The sequence below is a fragment of the Panicum virgatum genome, chromosome 5N (genome assembly GCF_016808335.1).
Source record: "Panicum virgatum strain AP13 chromosome 5N, P.virgatum_v5, whole genome shotgun sequence".
NCBI classification, from domain to species: Eukaryota; Viridiplantae; Streptophyta; class Magnoliopsida; order Poales; family Poaceae; genus Panicum; species Panicum virgatum.
This window is the reverse complement of record NC_053149.1, coordinates 22,161,509-22,183,845: the sequence shown is the minus strand read 5'-3', so window position 1 is coordinate 22,183,845 and position 22,337 is coordinate 22,161,509.

Below are 22,337 nucleotides of genomic sequence, written 5' to 3'. Positions count from 1 at the left end.
GTCTCATGTTGAGATCAGCTTGGGTGAAGATATACTTGAGACTCTTATGGTCAGTGTAGATATTACAATGAGTTCCCATAAGATGGTGTCTCCAAAGCTTAAGAGCGTGAATGACAGCTGCTAACTCCAGATCATGTGTTGGATAATTCATCTCATGATTCTGGAGAGCTCTTGATGCATAAGCAATAACTCGGTTGTCTTGCATAAGCACACAACCAAGTCTCGTACCAGAAGCATCACAATAAACATCAAAAGGTTTGGTATTGTCCGGTGTAGCCAGCACTGGAGCAGTAGTGAGTTGTGTTTGAGAGTTTGGAAGGCTTCTTCACATTTGTCATTCCAAACAAATTTCACTCCTTTCTTTAACATCTCCGTCCTAGGCTTTGCTATTCTGGAGAAATCAGGAATGAATCGATGATAGTATCCAGCTAAACCAAGAAAACTGTGAATCTGATGGACTGAAGTAGGAGATTCCCAATCCATCACTTCTTGAACTTTAGTTGGATCAACCGATATTCCCTCACTAGAGATGGTGTGACCCAAAAATTTCACACTATCCAGCCAAAATTCACACTTGGAGAATTTGGCATAAAGATGATGATCTCGCAATCGTTGAAGAACGATGCGCAAATGCTGAGCGTGCTCTTCTTCATTCTTGGAGTAGATCAAAATATCGTCAATGAATACCACGACGAATTTATCCAGCTCCGGCATGAAGACTGAATTCATCAGGTACATAAAATATGCTGGGGCATTGGTAAGACCAAAAGACATAACCAGATATTCATAAAGTCCATATCTGGTTGAGAAAGCGGTTTTTGGGATATCACAGGGCCTGATCTTTATTTGGTGGTAGCCCGAACGAAGATCAATCTTAGAGAATACTTTAGCTCCAGCTAATTGATCAAACAGGATATCAATGCGGGGAAGAGGATACTTGTTTTTAATAGTAACCGCATTGAGTGGTCGATAATCAACACATAGCCTCAAACTGTTGTCCTTCTTCTTCACAAACAGGGCTGGACATCCCCATGGTGAAGAACTTGGATGGATAAAACCCTTGTCAAGAAGATCTTGAAGTTGGATTTTCAATTCTGCTAACTCATTTGGAGGCATACGGTACGACCTTTTAGAAATAGGTGCAGTACCGGGTTGAAGCTCGATAACAAGTTCAATATCTCTATCAGGGGGCATTCCAGGCAAGTCATCTAGAAATACATCCGCATACTCACACACAACAGGGATGTTTTCAAGCTTAAGGTCTTTTATGGCATAGGCACAAGAATTGAAGTACTCTCGTTGTGGCAAATAGAGTATGGTGGCTCCTTGATAAGGTGAATCTATCTCGACAGCTCGGGAAGAAATATATAACAGTACTTTATGTGTGGTCATCCAATTCATGCCTAGGATAACATCCATGCCTTCTAAGTTCAACAAAATCAAATCTGTCTTTATCAATTTACTACCCAACTGAATTGGTACTTGTCTAATAATTTGATTGGAAGCAATCTTCCCACCAGGAGTTGCTATCATGTAAGATTTCTTGACATGGCAAAAATCCAATCCTAACCTTGCTCCAAATTTGGCACTTATAAAACTATGAGTTGCACCAGAATCAAATAGTATAACTGCGGGTTTATTGTGGATAGAGAATGTACCCGACATGACTGGTGCTCCTTCGGGAAGATCAGCAAGAGTAGTGAAATTAATTCGCCCCTGCTGAACTTGCACTGTTTGCCTCTTGCCCTTGCCCTTGTTGTTGTTGTTCTGGTTAGAATTCTGCCCTGGATAATTCTTTTTGGGATGTGGACAATTCTTGGCAAAGTGGGAAGTACTGCCGCAGTTGAAACATCGATTATCCCCATTTCCACGATTGAACTGTGGGGCATTTGGCCTTTGGCCAGACTACTGCTGCTGCTGCTGAAGCATTGGAGGTCTGAATCCTCCCTGCTACTGAGGCGGCCTAAAAACAAACCTGCTCGTTGGGGCATTTCTCTGTGGAGGTTTTGGTGGAGTATTCTGCACCAGATGATACCTCGGTGGCTGAGCACTCAAGGGTCCCGTTGGTGCCTTCCGCTTCTTCTCAGTACGATGTGCAGCAATACAGTCCTCTTGAGTAATGGCCAGATTAACCAGCTCATTGTAAGTGTTGGGCTGAACAAGGTTCAGGCGTTCTTTGAGCTTGGTAGTGAGGCCACGACAAAAGCGATCTCGTTTCTTGACATCAGTATCAGCATGATGGCCCGCATACTGGCACAGGTGATTGAAGGTCTGTGCATATTGGAGAACAGTGCGGGTTCCCTGATTTAGAGCCAAGAACTCATTCAGCTTCCTTTCAACTAATCCCTCAGGAATATGATGCGTCCTGAAGGCATTCCGGAATTCCTCCCAAGAGATGACATGTCCAGCAAGCTGCATTGCACAATAATTATCCCACCATATACGTGCGGTGCCACGAAGCTGCTGGGCGGCGAAGTGAGCTTTGTTTGCATCAGCACAAGGTACTGCCAGCAAACCAAACTTGGACTCAATAGTGCGGAGCCAAGCATCAGCATCCAGTGGTTCATCGGCCTTGCTAAATAGTGGAGGTTGGGTACCAATGAATTCCTGCTAACCCGCTGGTTGTGCATCACATCCTCCATGCTGCTGGGGTGGCTGATTCTGCTGCACTTGCACCAGCTGACGAAGCAACTCAGTTTGCATGGCCATTAGCTCGGCCAGATTTGACGAGGGTGGCGGTGGCTGCTGAGATCCACTGCCAGCTTCACGGGTGAAGCCATTAGGCGTTCCACGAGTATGACCAATCATCTGTAATTATGGAAGATATCCATTAGATACAATATTCTTGCTCCCAATATCAATGGTATGTGCAATGATCATACATTGGATCGCAAAATAAAATCAGCAGTACATAACCAATTGCAGTATATCAAAATATGCATAACACATATTTGTTCAATCAACATAGCTTAGAAATGGTCAGCTGTTAGATAACTTCATGCTCCATTGTAGTGACACTCAACGCTGAGAGCAAAGTGGTAAAGAAGATAATCTAACAACTCACTTTTTATTGTTCTATGTTATGCTGCTAATCAACAGAGATTAGAATAGTGATTGAACTGCAAATACAGCCTCACAGAATCCATAGGCCAAAATTTTGATGAACACACAAGTCACAAAATGAGTATCCATCAAACAGCCTAGGAGTGCACAAATGAAAGGATTTGACAAGTAGGAAGATCATAGTTTCCAAACTGGTGGTCGCTACTTATATTACATCCAAAGTAGCCTCTTTCTTACAACCTAGCATCACACACCCTTACCACATATGTTACAACAAGTGGTACTCCTCCCTAGGGCTATTTTACTACATTATCTTCCCTATGTACATATGCTACAACAAGAGAAAACACAAACTATCTAGGACAAGTCTAAGGCGCCTAGAAGTCATCGAGGTTGCCCACAAAAGAGGCACTGCCGGAAGAAGAGTCGTCCTGCTGAGGGTTAGGCTCAGCAAGTGCGTGCTCTGAATCTAAATCAGAAACTCCGTCAACCTCCTCGGGGTCCTCATCTGCTGCTGCAGGCTCGGCTGGAGCATCTAGTTGCTCCTGGAGCACACCAATATGGGCTAAAGCATCAGCCCAATCTGCTTGAAGCTCATTCATCTGCCCCTAAAGAAAACCGATCACTGTATCACACTGCACTATCTCAGCACCATGCTCCAAAGCCTGATGCTCAAACTGTGCAATAACATGATCCCTTCCTGCAACAGCATCCTAAAGTCCCTGGACCTGAGTATCTCTCAAACGAAGGCCTCACTGGAAGGTCTGAGCTAAGTCTATCACCTGGTCCATCTGATGCCGCAGAATACTCTGATAATGAGACTGGGCATTCATATATCTGACTACTGCCTCAATAGTCTCCTCAGCTACATCTCCAACTAAGTGCCCGAAGTGTGTGATCCTGAACTGCCACTCTGCATCGCCAGCTCTGACTGCTGGAAACAAACCAATAGGATACGCAGCTACCTCCTCGGGATAGTGCTCACAAAAAGTAGTGATACCTTTGAGAGCTGCTGTCTCAAAAGCATCAACAAGACGGTACCCAATCACCTCAATCTCAATCGGTGGCCACTCCAAGGTAGGGTGATGAGGAATGGTCATCGTAACCCTATTCTTCTGAATTCCATCCTCAGAAAACTGGCGTCCCGTGTACTGGGGTGGATCTGGGTAGTGGAAGATACGAAGTGAATCCCAAAGAATCCTCGGAAAACCCTCCCAGTACAGACAGTCGGTATGAGCATTTCCCTCCTCATCCCAAAAGATATGTGGACAAGCCGCCATCTGAATCAAAAAGGATTCAAATGTGAGTAATACGATTATCTCAAGACTTCTCAAATAAAGCTTTAAGCAGACTGCGGTAAAGCAAAAGTGATTCTAAATCAAAAGATGATATGGTTCCAAACTCAGAAAATAATAAACCACAATCGGTACTGGTTCATCATTTGAGATTCTAAGAAATAAAAAGATCCTTATAACAACAAGATGAGGCTTAGGATGAAGGCATGACTCAAAACCATCTTTTTCATCCAAGAAAGTCTAAGCATTTAACAAGCATGCTTCTATAGTCAAAATTTAACTCAACTCATGGTTCAAACACACTAACACATATCTAGAAGGATTCATACTAGAAATTCCTTAAAAGCTCATGTAACTTCTTCAATTTCTAGGGAGCAATTCAAACATCAACCAAATATGCATGCACGTCCTAACCGTCCTCACAAGATAAACAATCGCCAACTATCGTTGGGCTTACGTGGTCAGCACGGTGGCATACATAAATACGGCTCTCACTATATAGCTAATCGATACATTCTAACCGTTCTTAACTTATCGAATCATGGTTAGTGTACCTGCAGAAAATTGACAGAACATATATATATCCAATGAACCTTTCATGCCAGCACTCATGAAAGCGTCCCCATACAGTACCGCTCACTAAAGAAGCGACAGCCATACAATTTCCGCCGTATGGCCAACGTTAACATACACTACCGAGATAGTGTATTCACAAGTCCTCGATCGATGGTCGGTATATTGGCAGCAGCTCAAGTAGGCCACTGCTCGAGCGCAGCATTCGGTTCGCATCGCCGACGGGAAGGTCAGACTCCCTAAGCTGACTAAGTACACTTTACTTCCAATATAGCCAACTGATAGTTGGTATATTGGGAGCACCTCAAGTAAGCCACTGCTTGAGGGCAGCATTCGGCTCGCATCACCGACGGGAAGGTCAGACTCCCTCAGCTGACTGAGGATCCTTACCTTCTTACCTGAGCGTAGGTGCGTCGTTACATAAATTAAGGGTTGCTTGTGAGTATGGTTTGACAAAAAGTAAAGTGCTGGAAGTCAGAATAAATAAACCATACACAATAGCCACCTAGAAACTCCCGTAAACTCCCCTAGGACTTTACGTTCTAGGCACAACCCTTAACGAAATCCAACGCAGTTTTAAGAAAAACCATGTTGACCAAATTTTATAAGAAAACCAATTTTTAAGGTTCCAACACCTCCGGTGTATGCTTGTAGCTCTGATACCAGTTGTGGCAGAACCACCTGAATTATTCCGGCTCAAGTGCGCTGGCTATCACCATAAAGGCAACACCGGCTCAAACGCACTTCAAATGGAACAATCCTTGGTATGTCGGGTAACGTCCCGATACAACCACCGGTTTTGGATCGAACAAGCATACCCCGCACGAAGGCGAGTCCAGAGGTATTACAACCACAACTTTTACATCACAGGCATAGTAGTTATTACAAACCAGTTCAAAGTACTTATTACAGAACCAAACTTAAAAAAGAAACAGTTATATAAACCATAAGTTTAACTTCAGAGTTCAAAAGTAGCGGAAAAGTAAAACACGATATCTACAACACATCGCAAAGCATACCGAGCTAGCCCAAGCAAGGTATCACTCGTCAGGCTCATTGCCGGTCGAAGACGTATCCCATTCTACAGACCAGCCAGGAGGTAAAGCGCAGGGCCAAGTCAAACTAGCAACCTGATCCTCAAAACTCATACCTGAAAAAGGGTTCAACAGCAAGGCTGAGTATTCTAATACTCAGCAAGACTTAATCGTCAACGGGTCTATTAAACCCACTTTAGCTAGACTATATAGGGTTCTGAAAGGCTCTGGTTTCCTTTGCTGAAAAGCAATAAAGAGTAGGTCCTTAAGGTCATATTTTAGCTTTCCATATTCTAGTTGATTAATCATTCTATGTAAGCAACTAATCTAATTCAACCATGGTAAAGCTTTAAGCAAACATCAAGATTAATAATAATAAGGTTGCTCTTATTACTCTATGTGGCAAAAGGATCAAGCAGTCCCAAACTGTGGGAAGCAGACGATTCGAATCGAATTTCAACTTTGCAAGGTAAACCTAACACACACATCTGGAACACCGTCGGGTCATTCCCAAAAAACCGTTTGCCTTTCTTTCCGGCTTGTGGACAGGGTCACTCTCCCCAACTACAGGGCACCAACTTCCTCCCTTGTAGCCGTGGTGTTGATCAACATAAACATAAATAAACAACCTAATCTAAGAGAGAGTGAGAGGTAATGTCCACTCCCCGGTCCAATCGGTTACTAGGTTTACCGCGTACCATATTTACGGCATGTGGCTAGTACTTTCAAAAACTTAACCACCACCACCACACACCACGACCTTATCAATTTTGTCAACACAGACGAACTTCAACAAGTCCGTCCGTGGTCCTTATGGTTATAGCAGTAAGTAAAACAAGTAACTCCTATAAAGCTCGCAAGTGACAGGCAATCACCCGACTTTTACCGGTTCTAAAAGCATAGCAAGTATTCAAACTCAAGTCTAGTGTTCAGTACAAAGGGTTTCTAAGATCATGCATCTAGGGTTTCAATTCAACTCCTAAGAACTGTAAATGCACAAGTAAATAATAGTAAAGTGCATAATTTGAAAACTGGGTTATGTCCGGGGCTTGCCTTCTCGGTAGTCGCTAGCTAACACAGACTGGGGCTCTTCCGAACTTTGGTTCGAGGCTTCAGTTAGTTCAGCTGCGTTCACCTAGACTTCTGGATCACCTCCGTCAGACTCCGGGATCAACTCGTACGTCCCGTCCGTCAAAGCAGTCGTATCTATATGAGATGCAAGAGGCTAACATTCATAACACATGGGCAATCATTTATAGAGTAGCTAACTAACAAATCTAACTACACAAGTCATCATGATCAACAGCACAAATGAAGTTGACTACTTCATAAACAAGTGGGGGTGGTTTCTTATGACAAGCAAGACATGGTTTGCTAATAAACCAACCACTCAGTGTACACACAGTAATAAATTCTGCAAAAATTATACTAAACAGAACATGAAGAAAGGAAGCTATCCTGTAAAAATCATGCCAAAACATGTAGCCGTTCATTCACAACAAATCATTTACTCAGATAACATCTAGAACAAGCTTGAATTACACAGGTCAAACTAGAGCGAAGCAGAAACTCAAAATTTAACAAGATGTTGACACAGAGATGATAAAGCTACTATGAATTTTTAATGATTTTATATATATAGAATTAATTCTGAGAAAATAAACAAAACAGACATTAGTTTAGCAAGAATCATTTTTAGCTCCTGTTCTATTAATGAAATGATGCTCAAACTTGATGGACAAGTTAAGCTACTCAAGAAGAACACTCAGGAATATTTTCATAATTTATCATAAAAAGAAACTATTTACCATAATTAAAATCTACTAAACAAACATTAATTCAAAGAAATAGCAACACATGAGAACTGAGCACGAAATTTTTATAGAAACACTATATTCACATGAGTAATTCACCATAAAAATTTCATTGCAGGACAAGGCTTCAAACAGTAGTTAAGAAAAAGATAAAATCAACTAATATTTATGCACTAGTAACACTATATCCGAATCCGGCGACGGTGAGCGTCGGCTGCGAGGGTGGAGTTGGGGAAAAAGATCAGCAGGCCAATGCGGACGTTTGGGCGGCTTTGGAGCTCGAGAGGAGGGCCGGAGATGGCGTGTCGACGGCGAGCGGCGGCTTGCAAGCTCGGAGCACGGTGGCGGGGTGACTCCGGTGGCGAATAGGCGAGGGGAAAGGGCTGGGGAGCTGCGCGAGGTCGAGGCGCGGCTAATGGTGGGGGCTATAGGGTTAGAGCGAGTCTGTGGTGACGGCTCCGCGGTGGGGGTGAGCTCGCCGGGGTTTTGAGCGGGGCGGCGGCGGCGTTCTGGGGCGTGGGGGCGAGGAGAAGGCGAAAGAGAAAGAGGAATGGCTTTCTGGGGTTCTTGTAAGGCTTGTGCACGCGCTAGGAGGGGGCGGCGGCCTCTGTAGCGAGCTCGCCACTGCGACGGCGAGGTGGCGGCCGTACGGACGGTTCTGGGCTCAGCGGGGCGCGTGGCACGGCAGGGGAGGCTCCAGCGCGAGGCAATAGGCGTGGAGGAGCTCCGGAGCGACGCGTGGGCGCCAGCGCGAAGCAGGACGTGGCCGGGCTAGCTCTCCACGGCGCCGGCGGCGGTGCTCTGCACAGCGGCGGCGAGAACAGAGCAGAGGAGCTGGAGGAAGGGGAAAAGGACCTAAACGTAATTTCTGAAATTTCCAGGGACCAAACTGTAAAGCAGAGATAACTTTTAAAATAGGGCTCAAATAAAAAAGTGCCCAACATGAAAGTTGTTCAATTTTTCAAGATCTACAACTTTGATGTTGTGCAAAAATTTATTTGATCAAAGATTCAAGAGCTAATTTTGAAAACATGGAAAGGATTTTGAATTCCAGGAATTTTGTCTTTTTCAATACAAAACCACTTTAAACTTAGACTTAAAAGCAAAACTTGCTGCCATGTAATAAATGCACTAAATTTTGCAAAAACACCCTCCACAAAAGCTATAATTTCACCACCTATTCAAATATAACTGCAGAAAGGACCTTGCATAAAATCATAATTACACATATAACCTTTATATTTACAAAAAGATCCTTTTTCAAGCAATTCAAGCACATGATGCACACAATAGATATACAACTACTGTGCAGACACCTAGGGTGTCACACTCGTGGTGCCGCTTGGAGCGTCCGCCATCCTTCTTGTGGGAGTGTCCACTCTTATGTTTGTGGCGGTGCTCGCGGTACTCTTCGTGCCTGGAGTGGTCGTCCTCCTCCCTGGAGCTCTTCTTCTTGGGGCACTCGGCGGCGAAGTGACCGGTCTTGCCGTAGTTGAAGCAGGTCTTCACTCGTGCTTGTCTGTTGTTGAAGGCGCGCTGGAACTTGTGGATAATCAGTGCAAGCTCCTCGTTTCCCAGCACCTCCAACTGCTCATCTGTCACAGACACAAGAGAAGACAAGCAAAAACCTCCAAGAGAAGGGTCAGAGTTAGCTCCAGAGTTGCCTACCAGGGCCATCGACTTGGTGGTAGAGGCATCAGCATGATTGCCTTCCATCTTAGCTCGAGAGAGCTTCTCCACCTCCGAAGCCTTGAGCTTGCTGAACAGCTCATCAACGGTGAGGGTCTCATAGCTAGCAAACTCTATGATAGTCTGGACCTTCACCTCCCAGACCTTGCGATCAAGAGCATAGAGAAGCTTCATAGCCTTCTCATGATCGGAGTAGGTCTGGGTGCCCTGTGGCTGGTTCGCACGCACCTTGTTCACAATCGACTGGAAACGACTGAACATGGTGTCGATGCTCTCACCCGGCAACTGAGTAAAGTTCTCGTACTCCCGCCGGTGAGTCTCATATAGCCTAGACTTGACATGGTTGGTTCCCTCATGGAAATTGGCCAACCGTGCCCAAATCTCCCGGGCTGTGAGAAGATCACTGACACGATCGAACTCAGGACGAGCGAGACAGGCTATGAGAGCATTGTATGCCTTGCTATTGACCTCATGTCTCCTGACCTAAAGTTCGGTCGTGCGGACCGCAAGATTCACGTAGTCAGGGTCCACGCAAATCTCCCAAACTTCGGAACCTAGACTCAGAAGATAGGCACGCATGCGCACCTTCCAATAGTCATAATAGGTTCCATCGAAAATCTGGGGTTTGCCCGGTGAACCCATGGTCGCACAACGGTTTCGAACTGGAGAAGGCTATAGAGAAATCGTCCCGGCTCTGATACCAATTGTAGGACCGAGTAATGCGACCAGAGGGGGGGTGAATGGGAGCCTTTGAAAATTATCGCAAACTGAAACTTCGGCTCAAGATCCAAGTGCGCACCCCAAACCTAGAGTCCAAGGCAAAGTGTGGAGTAGCTATGAGGAGCTACACAAACACAAGAAAGCCCTAGGAACTCACGAGATCAAACACGGAAGCAAACGCGAAGAAACAGCGCAAGAATCAGCAAGGTATATATCACCGGTTGATCCGATGCACAATGGATTGAGGGCGTCGGTCAAACCGATGATACAGAGCCTGCAGCGAAGACAATCAAACACTGGTTGATCCAATGCTGTGTTTTGAACGACGTCGGTTTAACTGATGATAGCACACCGGATGAACCGATAAAATCAACAATAACGCCGGTGTAGTTGTCCAGAGAAGCTTCGAAATGGACTTTGACTACACCGGTTAAACCGACGATGGCAACTTCAAAACGTCGGTGCAGTTGTCTAGAGGAGAGGCAAAACGAGTTCAACAGAGCATCCGTTAAACCGGTGAAGAGAAAAATGAACTCGTCGGTTAAACGCTCAAAACTGCAATTCCATTGTTAACACCGGTTGATCCGATGCTAGTAAAGCCAAAAACACCGATGCATCCAACAGAAACGCCAAAAACCCTAAGTCAGAGCAATCCAATCACCGGTTGATCCGACGCTGATAAACTCGAAAGCGTCGGTTCATCCGGTGTTTGGAAAAAGCTCTGTTTCAAGTCCAGAACGTTTTTCCAGCCCGCGACTTGAGAAATATTCGACGATTGAATGATCAAATCAGGTCCAAAGCTGCTCAAATTTTGGGGAGACGAAGATGATGGGTTCAAGAACACACCCCCAAAAGATCTCCACGAAATTCCTCACGGATTAAGAGGAATCGAGAGAAAACAGAGCAAGAACGGGGTTTTTGGGATTTTCCTAAAACGTGGTTCTTGAGGGCTCACGACCTGCAGGTGATTTCGCACAGGGCTACGATGATTCAAGTCGCAAAGAAGAGCCTCAAGCACCACAACAACAAGTGGAAGAACCCGAACTCAAAGAACTCAAGAAATCGAGAGATTCATGCACCGCAAGCTCCAAAAGAACACGAACCTAAATTCGACTTCAAAGCCCCGAGGGCACAAGGAGGGAAGGGCCTCCTTTTCCACAAAATCTCCTTACAAAATCTTCAAGAATCCATGCCCCTAATCCTAGAGAAGACAGGGGAGGAAGAACATGAGTGGGAGAAGAAGAGAGGGCGCCCTGGCTGTTACCTCTGTCTTCTGTTGTGTCGCCCGCCAAAGAACCAGCGAGAGGGGAGGGCGCTAGCCTTTTTGACTGGGCCACGCCACCCACTCCAGCCTCCCTTTCCTTCTCCTCCAAGCCCTCCTCTAATAACTAGAATACCCCTAAGTGCTAGAACTAAACTAGAAGGCCCTTAGGGGCAAAACCAAAAAAGATACAATGAAGACCATCCGATGGCTGCGACGATTTGGAGTAGTTTGCTTCGACCCGACGCAATCCCTCTGATGTCGCCACGCGTCCTTCTGGAATCTTCACGGGGGCAGTTTTGGGAAAACTGCCGAAACCGAGTTCGGGGGGCGCTTTTGGAGGACCTGCCAAACCTTCCCGCGAGATGTTTCCGGCACACCCGCCAAGCCCGATGTCGCCACGTGTCCGACCTCCCGCCGGAACCCTCTCCGACTTGGCCGACGTCGACGCATCCCAGCCGTTGGTTTTTCCCGAGCTACCAACAAACTCCACGCCATCCCACCTTGGCACCAGGAGTCAATCGCCATGCGGCCCAGCAGTGGCCCAAGCATCTGGGCCGCCCTTCTCCACCGCACGGTCGTCCGGTTGGGCCTCCAACGCCACCGCAAGGTCTCCCGCCTCCGCATGGTCGTCGAGCTCCCTGCTACCGCAATGCCGCCGCATGGCGCATCGGCACGCGCCTCGCTCTTGTCCAAACCATCTCGCTGCCACCACGCCATCCGTGTACCTGCACACTAGAGACCAAGAACTAGCGCAATCTGCACAGAGTCGCGACTACACACAGTTAGTCCACTCCACGTGTTGGCAATCACTCATCACACCAAGGAGCAGGCCTCCACTGCCTCTCACTTCCAACAGAATTATCAAACCAGGTTATGAGACCTATCAACCAGTCATAGCAGCTCGGCAATTTGGCTTAAGACAAGTCCCTCCCCACTTCCATATTCACCACTTGGTGGAGAGTAGAGCCGATTTGCCCGATGGTCTCACCAGTTCAAGATGCTACAGCATGTTTGACAACCTCCACATTCCAATACCAGCCGATCTGTCCTTCACTCCCTCATCAATCGACTTCAGCACATGGTGGGGAATGTGGAAAACTCATGTCTTCAGAAAAGCTTTAGGCCCTCTGCAGCAGCAAATCAATCCTGAATATATAATCCCCGAGGAAGAGGTACTGAATCCATGCACTTATTCTTTCTAAGTCCTCTACCCCTTTGCTTGACTAATCCTGCTCACCTTGCTTACAACAACAAGATGATCCAGAACCCGTGACCAGTAACGGGGAACCATTCCACTTTCTTCCAACTGCTCCTAATGTTCTCTTTTGCAAGGGATCACCATCAATGAAGAAAGTAGTAATGGTTGCTCGGCCAGACTTACTTCAGTCGGCTTCTAAGCGAAGACAAACCTTTGCAAGTGTTGCCCCCAGAGTCTCGACTAAGAAAAGGAAGATGATCACGAGATGAATCATCAAGAAATTAGCACAACCTTCCCCGAGTCCATCAAAATCTGACATCAACCAGGTAATTCATCTTTCCAAAACCTCTTTCTTACACATATATATCCTGGTTGACCGTAATCTTATTTCCAGGACACAATTGAAGACATCCTCAGAACTGGAACTCCAGTACAACATGAAGTCATCGTCCATGAAGCCGACACTAGAACAACTGAAACTTCCAATGCTCTGACGGATGTGCATGACGAACAGGCTGACATAATCGAAGCCCCTGTTGTCGCCTCCAATCCAACTGGATCGATCGCACTTGAACCGATCATCACTTCTTGTTCAGAACAGGTAACACTACGAGCTGATTTTAAATCAGCTGATCACTCCATTAATGCACTTTGTTCCCAACTAATCTTTATCATATCAGCAGGGCTTCAACATTTCATACCTGCTCTCCTTTGACCCGGCATCAATGGGTCTGAATGCACCGAATGCAGAAGTGCAGTCACCACAGCGGCTGATTACAATTACATATCATCTTCAGAACATCAAGAGTCTGCTCTCTGCTCCAATTACTGCTCTAGTTGGTGATTCCAGCGAAATAAAGAACATCTTCGAGCAAATAGAATCCCAACTTCCGGAGCCGCTACAAATCAAGCTCTGGCCAGCCAGCAATCTCCCATTCTTCCGGGTAGAAGTGAAGAGAGCACAACAAAGAATAGAAGCACGCCGTTCTCAAGCTTCTCTGAAAGCTAACATTGCTCAAAAGTGCAAGGCCCTCAACCAGAAGAAGGCAACTCTAGATATCAAAGCTGACGTGTCTGCCAACATGAACCGACTCGGTCTCCTGAAGAAAGAATTGGCAGAACTCAAAGAAAAGGTCCGCACCACCAAGAAACTCATCCAGGCCGAGGAAGCTTCTATTGCAAACTCCAAGCAAGAAACCCAAGAAATAGCCGAGCAAATACAAGCAGAGTTTGCAGAGATAAGCTCCTTAAGTCGGCAGATAGTAACAGGCGATGACAAGGATGACGAAGCAATCATAGCATGAGCAGACGCTGTCCGCACAGAAGCCATCCATGCCATAGGAGAATTCCTGAACTAATAGATAGGCTCAAGAAACATTTAGTATTGCCTGTAAACCTGAAACTTGTAACTGTTAAAAACATCTTAAGTCGATGGTTACACATCTGCTGTCTCGCTTCTCATACATATGCTATTTTTTCTCTGGCCAACTCAACGTGTTGGCCTCTCTCTCTCTTTTATTCTTTTTTTTTGCTGGCCAACTCAATGTGTTGCCCTCTCTCTTTTTTTTGCTGGACAACTCAATGTGTTGGCCTCTATGATACAGCCAGATGGATTTCATCGGCTCTTGTCACTCGCTTTCCCACATGCTCGGGAAATATTTCTTGAGGTGTTGGCCATTGACAGCCACAGGAAACTTGACACCATCCAACTCCTCAAGCATGTATGCATTTCCAGGCAAGACCTGATCAACCTTGTACGGTCCGTGCCAAGTTGGAGACCACTTGCCATACTTTCTATCTTTAGTTCCCAATGGTAACACTGCCTTCCAAACCAAGTCTCCAACCTGGAAATTCTTTGGCTTGACCTTCTTGTTGTACGCACGAGCGACTTTAGCCTTGTTCTCCTTAATCTTCTCCAGCGACCAAAGTCTTAGTTCTGTAAGATCTTCTACGTTATCGCTCATCAAGGCTGCATATTCTTCGGTCGTCAGATCATTCTGGAACTCAACACGCCTCGATCCAGCCGTGATCTCCAATGGCAATACAGCATCTTGGCCGTAGACCAAATGGTATGGTGACGTCTTGATGGATCCATGACACGAAATACGATATGCCCACAAAGCCTCTGACAACACCTCATGCCAGTGCCTAGGATATTCATCGATCTTTCTCTTGATGAGCTTGATAAGGCTCTGGTTGGATGCTTCAGCATGTCCATTAGCCTGGGCATAATATGGGGATGATCTGATCAGCTTAATCCCCGTGTCATCGGCGAACTTCCTAAATTCCTCCGATATAAAGACCGATCCTCCATCAGTCGTAATGGTCTGGGGAATCCCGAACCTATGAATGATGTGCTCTTTAACGAAGCTGATCACATCTTTTGACGCCACCGATCTCATGGGTACCGCCTCTACCCATTTTGTGAAATAATCTATAGCAGCCAACACTCATTGGTGACCCTTGCTGGATGGCGGGTTGATCTGACCAATCATATCCATGGCCCAACCCCTGAATGGCCATGGCTTAATGATAGGATTCATTACTGACGCTGGCACCATCTGAATCTTGCCAAATCTCTGACATGCCTGACATCCCTTGTAATATTAGAAGCAATCTTCAAGCATGGTAGGCCAGTAATATCCCGATCGTCTAATCAGCCACTTCATCTTATGAGCCGATTGGTGAGTACCGCAAGCTCCTTCATGAACCTCATGTAAAAGCCGATTCAACTCTGAAGGTCCCAGATATTTAAGCAGCAGTCCTTATAAAGTCCTGTAGAACATATCGTCCCCTATCAGAACATACTTCATAGCTTTGAGTCTGCCCCCCGAGCCGAATCCTTCGAATAATTGAAGATATCGGCTCTCCAATCTCCAGGTTCTAGAAACTGAACCTCTACGTCGACCCCATCGGCTGTTTCCTTGTACCCGGAAGCCAGCTGTGCCAAGTCATTGGCTTCATTGTTCAGAGTCCTGCGTATCCAGTGGAAATTAATGTACCTGAATTGTGACATCAACTCATGGCACTGCATCCATATCAGAAAAAGAGCCTCGCTCTCACATCTAAATTATTCTGTGAGTTGAGAAATCACCAGCTTCGAATCTCCAAATATTTCCACAGCTTCTGCACCAGCTTCCAAGAGCAATTCCATTCCCTTGCGAACGGCCTCATATTCTGCCAAATTATTGGTGCATGGTGTAGTCATCCTGATGGAAAAGGAATAAGTCGCCCCTCGCGGCGACACCAACAGAATTCCCACACCGCACCCATCATCGCATGCCGATCCGTCAAAAAACATGGCCCAGGCACGTATAAACAATGCAGCTATATCGGTGCTGACCCTATCTGCAACAAGATCCACCAGTGCCTGACCTTTGACTACCTTTGCGGGCTGATATCGGATATCGAACTCTGATAATGCAAATATCCACTTTCCAAGCCGGCCTTTCAGAACGGGAGCCGACAGCATGTGCTTTATGACATCCGATTTGCAGATGACAATTGTCTCCGCCGAGAGCAAAATATGATGAAGCTTTGTACATGTAAAGAATAAACAGAGGCAAAGCTTCTCGATCTCGGGATACCTGGTCTCGGCGTCTAACATGCGTCTGCTAAGGTAGAAAACCACCCTTTCCTGGCCGTCGTGCTTCTGAACTAACACCGAAGCAATGGAAGTGTCACCCACGGACAGGTACATGTAGAACGGCCTGTCTTGCTGGGGAGGAATCAACACTGGCGGCTTCGATAGATATTCTTTGATTTCATCAAAAGCCCACTGTTGTTCTGCGCCCCAGTGAAACTCATCATCAGACTTGATTTTCACCAAACCCATGAACGGCTCGATGCGTCCAGACAGATTAAAGGTAAATCGTCTGACAAAGTTGATTTTGCCGATGAGTTTCTGCAACTCCTTCTTTGTAGTTGACGGCCTCATTGTCCTCACAGCTTCTTGACTCTTCAAGCCGATCTCGATTCCCCATTCATTCACTAGGAAACCTAAGAACTGACCGGCTGATACACCGAAGGCACACTTCTTTGGGTTCATTTTGAGCCCAAACTTTCGAGTCCTCTCCAAGACCTGACGCAAATCTTCCAGATGCCCCCCAGCCGATTTGGACTTGACCACGACATCATCAATGTAGATTTCTACCAATTTGCCGTTGAGATCATGAAAAATATAATTCATGGCGCGTTGATACGTCGCACCGGCATTTTTCAATCCAAATGTCATAACCAAGTACTCGAACAAGCCGACTGCGCCTGGTACTTTGAACGCGGTCTTGTTTATATCTTTTGGGGCCATGAAGATCTGGTTGTAGCCGGCATTGCCATCCATGAAGCTCATCATCTTGTGGCCAACTGCTGCGTTGATCAATGTTTCCGCGACAGGCATCGGATACTCGTCCTTTGGCATTGCTCTGTTGAGGTCTCTGAAATCCACGCAGACTCGCCATCGGCCATCCTTCTTTTGCACAGGGACCACGCTGGAGATCTGTGGCAGTACCACCCTAATTAATCCGGTTCAAGTGCGCTAACCATCATCTTAAGGATAATCCCGGCTAACACGCACTTCAAACGGAGTAATTTGGCGGCGCTGTCGGGTAAAGTCCCGAAGAATCCACCTTAGCATCGATCGAACCCAAAGCTTACATGAAACTCACACGAAGGTGAGCCCAGAGAGTACAACATTTCACAGTTATAATACATTACAGAGTCTTAACTTAATTATTACAAACCAGGTTCGAAATCTCCGAAAGGTACTTGAAGTTCAGATTGAAAGTAGATCAGAGTTTAATGCAGCGGAAATAAAACGAGTTCTAGACGACGATACATGATGTCATGATGAAGCCCGTACATGACATCACTCGGCATGGCCATCGCTGGCCGGAGTCGTATCCCACTCCACCGACCAACCAGGAGGCAGAGTACACGGCCAAGTCAAACTAGCAATCATGTCCTCAAAAGTATTACCTGAAACAAAAATTGAGCCACAAGCAAGGCTGAGTATACTAATACTCCGCAAGGCTTACCCGACTAGGATATAACTAACCCTCTAACTAGACATGCAAGGCTTTTGGCTTGAGGGGTTTGTCTTTGCCGAAAAGCAGTGAGTCCTTATTTTCCGATTTTAGCTTTCAAGTTCTATTATGATTAACCATTCTACATTAGCATCTATCCTAAAGCATACATGGTGGAAAGCAATTATTTTTCATCAATCAACCAAAAGTTCTCATCATCATTGTTCCACTTCTTACTCTATGTGGCAAAAGGGTTAAGCAGTCTCAATATCCGTGAGAGACGGACGATTCGAATCGAATTTGTTAACCTGGCCAGGCAGACCTAAACACACGCATGGGGAATGCAATCACCCACGCGACTTTTCCCCTTTTTCCCCGGGCATGAAACAGGCCCACCGTCCTAGGGTGCCCTGCACCCGTGCGTGACCATAGACCAGACAGTGGGGAGTATGTTCCACGGCCGGTTCCATCAGGTACTTAAGCTTACCGATTACCATATTCTCGGCATGTGGTTAGTACGTTCAAACGCTTAACCACCACTACCACACACCGCGACCTTATCCATTTTGACTAAACAGACGGGGTATCACAAGTACAACAACCCCGCCCGTAAACCTTATATTGCAGTGTGTAGTAAGCATTCAACTCCTATGAGCTCGCGAGTGACAGGAAATCACTCGACTTCTACCGATCCATTAGCATAGCCGACTAGCGACCTACACATACTAGTGTTCAAGCATAGGTACCTAGGATCATGCAACTAAGGTTCCAAACAATTCCTGCAACTTAAATGCACAATAAACAGGAATACAAATAGTTGCATAAATTAAAATAGATAGGACATGCTCCGGGGCTTGCCTTCCTGAGCGTAACTAGCTGTGGGCTCTTCCGAAACTGGGTTCGGGTCTTCAGTAGCTTCAGTTAGATTCAGTTGAGCTTCACGCTGCTCACTCTCGGACTCCGGCACCAACTCGTACGTACCGTCAGGGAGAGTAGTCGAATCTATATGAAATGCATATGCGTGAGTTATTTTAGTGATACGATTCAATCAATTCTTCACTAAAGACTCGTAATTCAATGCAACTCAAGATGATTTATAAAATATTCTGTTACATTATTTGGGCAACCATTTATAGAGTAATAATCATTATACTGACTCCACAAAGTAACTCAGATGGGTTGTCTCTTTTATCCTTATGCAGCAAAAGAAAGATTTTTCTTATTTATCACTAGGTTAAGCATGTCCTTATTATAAATAAAGTTACACAGAGATTCTGGGTTTGAAATTTTTATGGAAGATACATATCCAAATAACTTGCCTACTGTGAAATTTTCAGCCCATTTCATGCAGCCTATTAACCACGAAAAATAAAACAAACAGCTACTGCTGCAAACAAAAATGAATTTTACAGGCCAAAATCTGCAAGTAATGGTCATGAAATTTTAACTGAGGGTTGTATACCTAAAGATAAGCCTGCCATAAATTTTTCACAATTAAACAAGCAATGTACAGAGCATGAAAAATAATACAAAGTATAGCTGCATGGATCAAAACTAATTTCTACAGACTGTTCTAGCAAGTTACAGAGCCTCATATTTTACTAGAACGGTTACTTACTCAAGGTTAACCTCTAGAAAAATTATTAGAATTTTTCATGCACAGAAACTATTTTTAATGATTTAGTGTAGCTATCCTCACCAAAAATCATTTGGTCCAGATTGACTTAACTAAAAATTCTCAAACTTTTTCTGTAGACTCTTGGAACTAAAATACAAGTACTGTAAAAGTTTGAACCCATGAAACAGAACATAACAACTTGGGTAAATAAAACTATCCCTCCTAGACATACAACAAGAGTTAAATAAAATGATAGCTAGGTATGTAAACTGTCCACGAAATTTTTACACAGGCTTATACATCTAACATGTAACCTACCTACCAAAAATGGTTAACAACACATGCTTGTAACTTGAGATCTAATATAAAGCACATTTCCTTTGCATTTTAAATGACATAAAAAATATTGAGCAAATGAAAAAGTTAATGAAGCAAAAGTTGTAGATCTATTTTCAAAGATTCCAGAACAGTTGAGTTTGAATTTTTCTGATTTTTCTACGATTTTTAATCGAATTTACAAGTTCACTGGAAAATCTAGAAAATACAAAAACACAGATTGCAAAGGGGTCCCTGGAATTCTCACAGAACCCCCTGGAAACCTAAAACTATTCGCGCAGGGGTCCCTGGCCGGAGTTGGGGACAGAGGCGGCGGCGGTGGGGGTTTTCCCGGCGAGGAGGGGCTCGCCGGCGGCTGGGATGGGGCCCAGGGGAGAGAGCTCACCGAGCTCTACCTAAGGATGGGTGATGCGGTCGACGGGGGCGGCCGGAGCAGGGTCGGCGGCGGCGCCCAGGGAGCGGCGGCGGCGGCTGCAGCGGACGACGGCGCTCCGGTGTGGGAGGAGGGGCAAGAGCCGGCCGGGGAGCTTCACGGCGCCATGAGGAAGCTAGTTCGGGTGTTGATTGGAGGCGGGGAGGGGCGGAGCAAGGAGGTCCGTGGCGGGCGGGTGGCCGGCGATGTCCACGACGGCGACGGCGGTGTTCCGCGGCGCTGGGAGGCTCTGGGTGAAAATGGGCGGGTCTGGGAGTTGCCTGGGGGTGAATCGAAGCTAGCTGGGTACTCGATAGGGGTGGAGGAGGGCTGAGCTAGGCTCTCCGCGAGAGCCGTGGCTCGGCGGGCGGAAAATGGGGGCGCGGCGGCGCTGCGCGGTGGCGCGGCGGCGCTGGCCGCTCTGGGCGAAGGGGTGGGGCAGATGCGAGGGGAATGGGGTGCGGGCGTGCGTGCACACGTGCGGCGCGAGCTAAATAGGGGAGTGAGGGTGTGAGGAGGGGGCGGGACGCTCGGCGGAGGAAGCAGGGCGTCGGCGGCGAGGGTAGCCGTGGCGCTCCGCGTGCGCGTTTATGGCGCGCTGGCGTGGCTGAGCGGCGAGGCAGCAGCGGGGCAGCGACGCAGTGAAGGCGAGGCGATGATGGCGGGGTGGCGTGCGGGCAGCAGGTGCACGGCCGGCCCGTTTGGGCGCTACGGCGGCGAGGCGGCGCGTCGCCGTGCGCTTGTCGCGGCGTGCGCGTCAACGGGCTGGGCGCGGCGAGGACAGCGTGCGCGCTCAAGTGGAGGGGCGTCAGCGGCACGGCGAGGTAGCGCGGCGGCAGCGAGGCAGCAAGGCCGCGGCAGCAGCGCAGCGAGGCAGCGAGCGCACGCGCGCTCAAGTGCCTGCGCGCGCGCACAGAGCAGAGAGGAGAGAGTCAGCGGGGAAGAGAGAGAGGGGAGAGAGAAAGAGAGTGGAGAGAGGGAGAAAAAGTCAGCGGTTTGACTTGGTTCAAACTTAAGATTTTCAATGGAAACTCGAAAAATTTTGAACACGAAAGTCGTTCAAAATTAAATTTCCTACAACTTTCCTTTTAGGCAAAAATGCATTTGAGCGTTGGTTTGAAAGTTTAAAATTTGAAATCCAGTTTAATGATCCCGCTTGTGTTTCGGGGTTTTTCTCAAATTTTCATGTTAGAACTTGAAAAACTTTGGACACGAGAGTTGTTTATCTTGTCAAGCTCTACAACTTTCATGTTGGGCAAAAGTTCGTTTAATCAAAGATGCGAGAGTTGACTTTTTGGTGTATTTAAATGGAACCCGGCTTTTAAGTAATTAACCGACTAGGGTTAACTGTGTCATTGCATGTTAATTGCTTGTTTAATAGTGCCAAACACCTGAGGTGTTACAAGATCCATTCTGCATACCGACATGGCCTGATGAAGCCTGCATCTAGCATCTTTTGCACTTCTTTCTTAACCTCTTCCAGGATTTCGGCCTTCATCTGACGTGCTCGTTGCTGAAACGACCGAAATCCCTTCTTAAGCGGGAGCCGATGCTCGACGATGCTTCTATCCAGACCGGGCATTTCAGTATAATCCCATGTGAAACAATCCCAGTATTCCTTCAACAGTGCTATCATCTGCTCACGCAAGATCAGGTCCAACTTTTTGCTGATAAATATCGGTCGCGGCTTATCCCCGGGACCGATGTCAACTTCCTCTAAATTGTCAGCTGATGTAAACCCGTACCCCAGTTTGCCGTCGCCTGAAAGATCAACTGCAAATGCAGGTGACTCGTTGTCATTCGCCACGTCGACAGTAAAACGAGAAGATGATAAGAAAAATTATTTGGCCAACCGCACGGGCTGGCCTTTTCTGTATTTCCATTATCATTCGAAATTGAATTTCCAGAGCAGGCTACTGTTTGTACATAATGTAACAGTTTCAACTCCAAAGAAAAATTATCTATTTTTCGGGGCCGGTCACTGGGACCGGCCTCTCTGCTCTCACTACATTCCGTAGCATGCCAGGGTGTGTTTACTCTATGAGGCCAGTGGATAAGACCAGCCTTAGCCCGTTTTTTGTCGCTTCGATCCGATCACAGTCTTCCAGCGCAACCCCTGAGATCGGCTCTTGTCCTTCCGCATCCCAGGCGTTCATGTCTACGAGCGAAACCTCGCTGGAGTCATCTGCACGGACCACCTCCACTTCGTCGCCATCCCACTGGACCAAACATTGATGCATTGTGGAAGGAACACAACAATTGGCGCGAATCCAATCCCTCCCAAGCAGCACTGTGTATGT